The sequence below is a fragment of the Tasmannia lanceolata genome, unplaced genomic scaffold (assembly GCF_043159265.1).
Source record: "Tasmannia lanceolata isolate RefF3 unplaced genomic scaffold, GAP_Taslan_0.1 ptg000019l, whole genome shotgun sequence".
Classification (NCBI taxonomy): Eukaryota; Viridiplantae; Streptophyta; class Magnoliopsida; order Canellales; family Winteraceae; genus Tasmannia; species Tasmannia lanceolata.
The window spans coordinates 29,248,277-29,255,804 of record NW_027518696.1 but is presented as its reverse complement, the minus strand read 5'-3'; positions in this window follow the sequence as shown (position 1 = coordinate 29,255,804).

The window sequence follows — 7,528 nt, the reverse complement described above, 5'->3', positions numbered from 1 at the left end:
TTATACGGATTCCAAGGAAATGAAATATCATAGTTGTATGATGTTCAAAGGGGATAAGAGATCATAGTTGTATGGACTCGAAGAGAATGAAATACCATATTTATTCGGATTCCAAGGAAATGAGATATCACATGTGTGATGCTCAAAGAGAATAAGAGACCATAGTTGTATGGACTCGAAGAGAATGAAATACCGTATTTATACGGATTCCAAGGAAATGAGACATCACATTTGTGTGATGCTCAAAGAGGATAAGAGACCATAGTCGTATGGGCTCGGAGAGAATGAAATACCGTATTTATACGGATTCCAAGGAAATGAGACATCATAGTTGTATGATGTTCAAAGAGTATAAGAGACCATAGTTGTATGGACTCGAAGAGAATGAAATACCGTATTTGTACGGATTCCAAGGAAATGAGATATCATATTTGTGTGATGCTCAAAGAGAATAAGAGACCATAGTCGTATGGACTCGGAGAGAATGAAATACCGTATTTGTACGGATTCCAAGGAAATGAGATATCACATTTGTGCGATGCTCAAAGAGAATAAGAGACCATAGTTGTATGGATTCGAAGAGAATGAAATACCGTATTTGTACGGATTCCAAGGAAATGAGATATCACATTTGTGTGATGCTCAAAGAGAATAAGAGACCATAGTTGTATGGACTTGAAGAGAATGAAATACCGTATTTATACGAATTCCAAGGAAATGAGACATCATAGTTGTATGATGTTCAAAGGGGATAAGAGACTATAGTTGTATGGACTCGAAGAGAATGGAATACCATATTTATACGGATTCCAAGGAATGAGGCATCACATTTGTGTGATGCTCAAAGAGAATGAGAGACCATAGTTGTATGGACTCGAAGAGAATGGAATACCATATTTATACGGATTCCAAGAAAATGAGACGTCATATTTGTATGACGTTCAAAGAGAACAAGAGACCATAGTTGTATGGACTCGAAGAGAATGAAATACCGTATTTGTACGGATTCCAAGGAAATGAGACATCACATTTGTATGATGGTCAAAGAGAAAATATGATTTTCAAATGGATTCAGAGAGATATGATAATTTGAGCTTTGAAAGAAATCGAAATTTCCAATTAACAACTTTAGAAGCAAAGGATTTAATAACACCATGCAGCAAAGGACTTTCAGGGCTTGAATATGAGATGCCACTTCATTAGCAACCTGCCCCGGTTTGAGGCATTCTAACCTTCTTCCATTCATTGACCAGAGATTATTCTTTCAAAGATCTTTGCCATTCGTGACAGTGTCACCTTTTTCCAAGTTTCTCAGAACCTGTTAATGAATCTGCCTTCAGAGTCATTGCACCCTACAACAATTCTAAAAAATAGAGTTCGTAAATTTTTCTAAAATATAGAACCACAGACATTTGTAATAAAAAGACAAAATAGGAAAGATTACTCAAGTAATCTCGCGATGCTTCTGACTTATCAGCATTTTCTTTTGGGTTAGGCTAGCCTCTTTTAAAGAATGTTTCTCCATTGATAAACTTCTTTGCTTATTTTTAAGACAGTGATACTTCACATATCTTTCTATCGACTTTCGGATTGCTTTGAAATTAATGCCCCTAGTTTCAGGAATTGTTGTTATTAGCTTTGACTGACCTACTGCGACTTCAGAGATCGAGGTAATTTTCCTGGCGTGAATCCCATCTTACCACGACCAAGTCTTCCTTTTTGGATTTTCAACTTGGCGGACCGCTCGACCTTAACTTTTGCCTGAATCGCCTTTTCAGGTTTTCGACTCAGCAGGCCACCTCCTTAACTTTTGCCTAAGCCGCCCTTTCAGGTTTTCAACTTAGCAGGGGAATGATCCTAAATTTTGCCTAGATCGCCTTTTCAGGTTTTCAATCTAGCGGATCTTCAAGCTCAATTTCTTTTCTTTTTCTTTATTTTTTCATTTTCTTTTTCTTTTTACTTGAACACCAAAAGGACTTTATAGGTGAGGTAGGGCTTTTCAAAGAATGGCTTAAGGTTTTGCAAGAGTTTCGACCGAACCTGTGAATAGGTTGCCTACGTATCCCAGTGTAGGAATCAGGTCATGCGTAGTTCAGGGCGAATGCCCCTAGTTTGAAGGTATTTCAATTTTTCTTTTCTTTTTGCATGGATTTTTTCTTTTTCTTTTCAACTTCTTTTTGGAATGATTGATTTTTCTTTTTTTTGAAACAACCGAACTCGGTTTAACCGAGCTGCCTACGTACCCCGGTGTAGGGATCAGGTCACGCGTAGTTCAGGGCGAATGCCCCTAGTATATTGGGTTTTGAAGGAAAATTTTATTTAGGCTCAAACGGGTTTGCAAAAGGTTATATATTTTTTAATTTTGGGTTATGAATTTGGGATTTATTCGGCCAAAAGACGGCCTTTTGATGTTCAAGCATAGAAGCTCTTAAGTTGATCAAGATTTGTTGGTTCTGGCAATATTTCTCCATTTAAATTACGGAGCTTAACGGCTTTTCCGGGTAAGATTTGGTCCACAATGTATGGTCCTGACCAATTTGGCTTGAATTTGCCTCTTGGGTCAAATACTGGTGCTCGGCTCTCTTTTAAAACAAGATTGCCTTCTTCTAGATCTCTGATTTTAACCTTTTTATTAAAAGCTCTGGCTATTCTGCGCTGATAACCCTGTACATGGTAAAGCGCCTTTAACCTCTTCTCATCTAGCATGTTCAGTTCTTTATATCTGGCATCTGCCCATTCATTTTCTGGCAACTTGACTTCAATCAATACTCGAAGCGAAGGTACACGGATCTCAACAGGTAGCACTGCTTCCATCCCGTAAACAAGAGAGTAAGGGGTTGCTCCAGTTGAAGCTCTAATTGATGTTCTGTAAGCCCACAAGGCGTACGGCAACTTATTCGACCAATCCTTAAAAGTTTCTGACATTTTGCTAATGATAGTCTTGACATTTTTGTTTGCAGCTTCTACCGCTCCATTTGTCTGCGGCCGATAAGGTGAGGATTTATGATGCTTAATCTTGAACTCTTCGCAAAGAGTGATTACTTCTTTCTTGAAATGAGATCCATTATCTGAGATAAGTTCATGGGGAATTCCATATCTGCATATGATATTGGTGCGTATGAATTTAGCAATTGATGCGGATGTAAGCTTTGCGAAAGAAGCGGCCTCAACCCACTTGGTGAAGTAGTCAATTGCAACGAGTATGTACTCGTGACCATCAGACGACTTGGGAGAAATCTTGCCAATTATGTCAATTCCTCATACCGAAAACGGCCAAGGAGAGGTAAGAGAATGCAATTCGGTGGGTGGTACATGGATGAGATTCGCATGTATTTGACATTTATAGCATTTCTTCACAAATGTATGACAATCTGCTTCCAATGTTGGCCAATAGTACCCCAGACGTAGGATCTTCTTTGCCAGCATCTTTCCATTCATATGAGGCCCACACACCCCTTCGTGAATATCTGCGAGAATTTCTTCTGCCTGATCTTCGGTGACACATAAGAGTTGAATTCCGTCGAAAGACCGTCGATACAACTCCCCTCCACAAATGACAAAATTAGCTGCCAATCTCTGCAAAGTCCTTATTTCTTTATTCGACGCCTCATTGGGATGCCCCTGGCCTGAGATGTAGTTCTTTATGTCCGTATACCATGGTTTTCCATCGGGACATGTTGCAGCTATTTCTATAGCATCAACATATGCAGGAGCCCATTGCTCTTGAACCGTGATGGGCCTCATCTTCATATTGTGAGGTATGTCAATCATAGAAGCTAATGTCTCTAAGGCATCGGCGAATCTATTCTTCAACCTTGGCAGATAACTGAAAGTGATGCACTGGAATTGCTTAGCAAGGATATCCAAGTATTCATGATATGGCAACAGGTTTTCTTCTTTGGTTCTCCACTCTCCTTGAGTTTGACAAATGATTAACTTTGAATCTCCATATACGTCAAGATTCTCTATGCCTAATGCCAATGCGGCCTCAAGCCCAACAATACATGCTTCATATTCTGTCATATTGTTGGTGCAATTGAATTGTAACTTAACGGCAAGGGGAACATGCTCATTTCGAGGTGACACCAGCAATGCCCCTACTCCTTGTCCTGTTTGGTTTGCTGCTCCATCAAAATAGAGGGTCCAACCAGTTTCTGGATATTCATCTTCTACCATCATGATCTCTTCATCTGGGAACATCGGCTTGAAAAGCTGATTTTCTTCTCGGGGTGCTTTCGCCAATTGCTCAGCAATGGCTCGGCCCTTTACTGATTTTTGGGTTACATGGGTGATGTCGAATTCCGACAACAACAATAACCATCTGGCAGTCCTACCTGTCAGGGCTGGTTTTTCAAAGAGATACTTCAGAGGATCCATCCTTGATAAAAGCATGACCTTATGTGATAAAAGGTAATGCCTGAGTCGCTGAGTAGCCCAAACCAAGGCTAAGCAGGTTTTTTCTAGGACAGTGTACTTCTGTTCATACTCCAAGATCTTCTTGCTAAGATAGTACACAGCCTTTTCATGCTTGGTTTTTGGATCTTGTTGTGCTAACATACAACCCATTGTGGTTTCTATTACTGACAAGTAAAGCAGCAATGGATGCCCCGGTATTACTGGTGCTACTATCGGTCATTCAGACAAACTTTGCTTTATCTTTTCAAAGGCCTGTTGACATTCCTTCATCCATTCTTTGGAAGTATTTTTCTTTAGGAGCTTAAAGATAGGTTCACAAGTTGATGTCAGATGAGCGATGAATCGCCTTAGGAACTGTATCCTTCCTAGGAATCCCCGAATTTCCTTCTCGATTTTAGGCGGCGGCATCTCCTGGATAGCCTTAATCTTCTGAGGATCTACCTCTATGCCCCTTTGACTCACCATAAATCCAAGCAACTTACCGGAGGTAACCCCGAACACCCACTTGCTAGGATTCAGGCGAAGCTGGTATTTGAGTAGTCTTTCAAAGAATTTCTTGAGGTTCGGGATGTGATCTCTCCTTTCCTTAGCTTTTACAATCATATCGTCAACATAAACTTCGACTTCTCTATGTATCATGTCATGGAGTAAGGCCGTAGCTGCTCTTTGATATGTGGCACCAGCATTCTTAAGACCAAATGGCATTACCCGATAGCAATATGTCCCCCATTGTGTAATGAACGAGGTCTTAGCCATGTCCTCGGGTGCCATCTTAATTTGATTGTAGCCCGAGAAACCATCCATGAAAAATAGTAATTCATGCCCGGCCGTATTGTCTACCAGGATATCGATATGTGGTAGAGGAAAATCATCCTTTGGACTTGCCTTGTTCAAATTCCTGAAATCTACACACATTCTCACCTTTCCATCTTTCTTTGGTACAGGTACTATATTTGCGAGCCATTCTGGATATTCCACCACTTGCAGAAATCCAGCATTCAACTGCTTAGTAACCTCTTCTTCTACTTTCAAGACCCACTCGGGCTTCATTCTCCTTAGCTTCTACTTTTTAGGTTTAATTCCTGGCAACAAAGGTAGCTTGTGCTGAACAATGTCTTCACTCAGCCTGGGCATATCTTTGTAGGACCAGGCAAAAACTTCTTTATATTCCTTAAGTAGGTTTATTAATTCATCGCGCTCTTCAGAGGATAGAGTATTTCCAATTCGTATTTCTTGTATTAAATCTTCTGTTCCGATGTTTATAACTTCGATTTCATCTTTAAGAGGCTGGGCTCGGCGCTCCTCCTCTTGTTTGAGCATATGCTGCAATTCAAGGGGAGTTTCGTCGATCCCTTCTTCCTCGTCTGAGGAGGGAGTGTTATCATTATTAAAGTCAGAAGCAAACACAGAGACATACTGAGAATCAGATTTCATTGAATTGAAAGAAATTACATCATTATCATTGGACTCATCCTGAACAGGCTCAGGATTCACATAGTAAATAAACTCAGAAAATGACTCGCCTGGACTAGGCACTGACACTGATTCAATCGACTTGACTAGACTTGACTTAGCAATAAAATAAGATGGAAAAACATCAGAACTCCAGTTTGAAAGATTTTCTGTTGCGGGTGCAATCTGACTCTGAGGTTCAGTAAAGGTATCATTACTCTGAATAACTGCCACCAGAACATCTTCACAATCTGTCTCTTCTTGTTCTTCAGAATAGTAATCAACATCAGGCACATTTTCTTCAAACAAAGATCCCAGCACATCTGGCTCAAGGTAGACTAACCAGTCCTCAACAGCTTTCTCAACATAATATATCGGCGGTTCTGTTTCTGGGAGAGCAAGGACACTGAATATTTCAAAACCAGGTATCATGATCCCTGTCACTGAGTCATACCACGGTTCAGAAAACCCATAGTATGTAGAAGTCTCACCTTCTTTGATAAAATGACCATTCATCATAAGGAATATGGAGCCATTGGGAGTACCCTTCCGATGCGGCGGATTTCTTCCTTCCATTTCAATAATTCTCCCATGGCTTCCTCCTCCTCCTCAGTAGGTACATATCCAAGACCGAAAATTCCATGGTTTGCTTTGATTGGACGCCAGTGAGACGCCTTGCTTGGATCACGGCCCAAATTCATACCAGGGAAGTAGTTCATTTTTCTCATCATCTTGGCCACCACAGGACTGATGGCAAACGGCAAACACAACTCCTCCCGAGAGGCATCCTCATAAGAAATAGCAGCAACGTCGAATGCGAAACCATTCAAGTTGTAGTCATCTGCTTTTGCAACTGGAAGGATCAAGGTTTCTCCTGTTATCTGCCTTATTTCTGGCTCTTCGTCACCTCTGACAGTGAACAACTTCCCATCTTTGATGAACTTCAGTTTTTGGTGAAGGGTTGAAGCAACAGCACCTTCCTAATGCAACCAGGGACGTCCTAGAAGCATATTGAACGAGGCTTTGATATCAATAACTTGAAACTCAACCTCAAATTCTTGACCGCCTACAACAATCTTGGTGGTAAGGACTCCGACCACATTTCTGCGGGTGTTGTCATATGCGAGGATATCAAGGGTTGATTCGGCAAAATCAGTGGGACCGAAACCCAAGGTAATGGCAGTTCTCAATGGACCCACATTCAAGGCGGATCCGTTATCTACCAACACAGATGGTACTTTCTTGCCTCCACAGACAATAGTGACATGAAGCGCTCTAGCATGATTCCGACCTTTAGGAGGCAGCTCCTGATCTGAGAAACTAATGGCCCTGGTGGCCTGGGTTAGAGCAACAACTTCAGCTAGTTGCTCCGGAGATATCTCTGAGGATACCTGTGTGGTATTCAATTCTTATAACACGGCTTCTCTGTGTTTCTTTGATGCTATCAACAATCCCCAAACAGATATAACGGCCTGAGTTTTTTTCAGTTGCTGTACAACTTCATCATCTGGTTCTTTCACATATTGCGGCTCCTCTCCTCGAGCCAATGCCCCTGGATTTTCGACTCTCAATTCAGCAGGTTTGAAAATTCTTCCGCCCCTTGTCACATGTCTGACTTCATCCAATTCAGGCTCATCATAAGTGATAATTTGAGGGACTT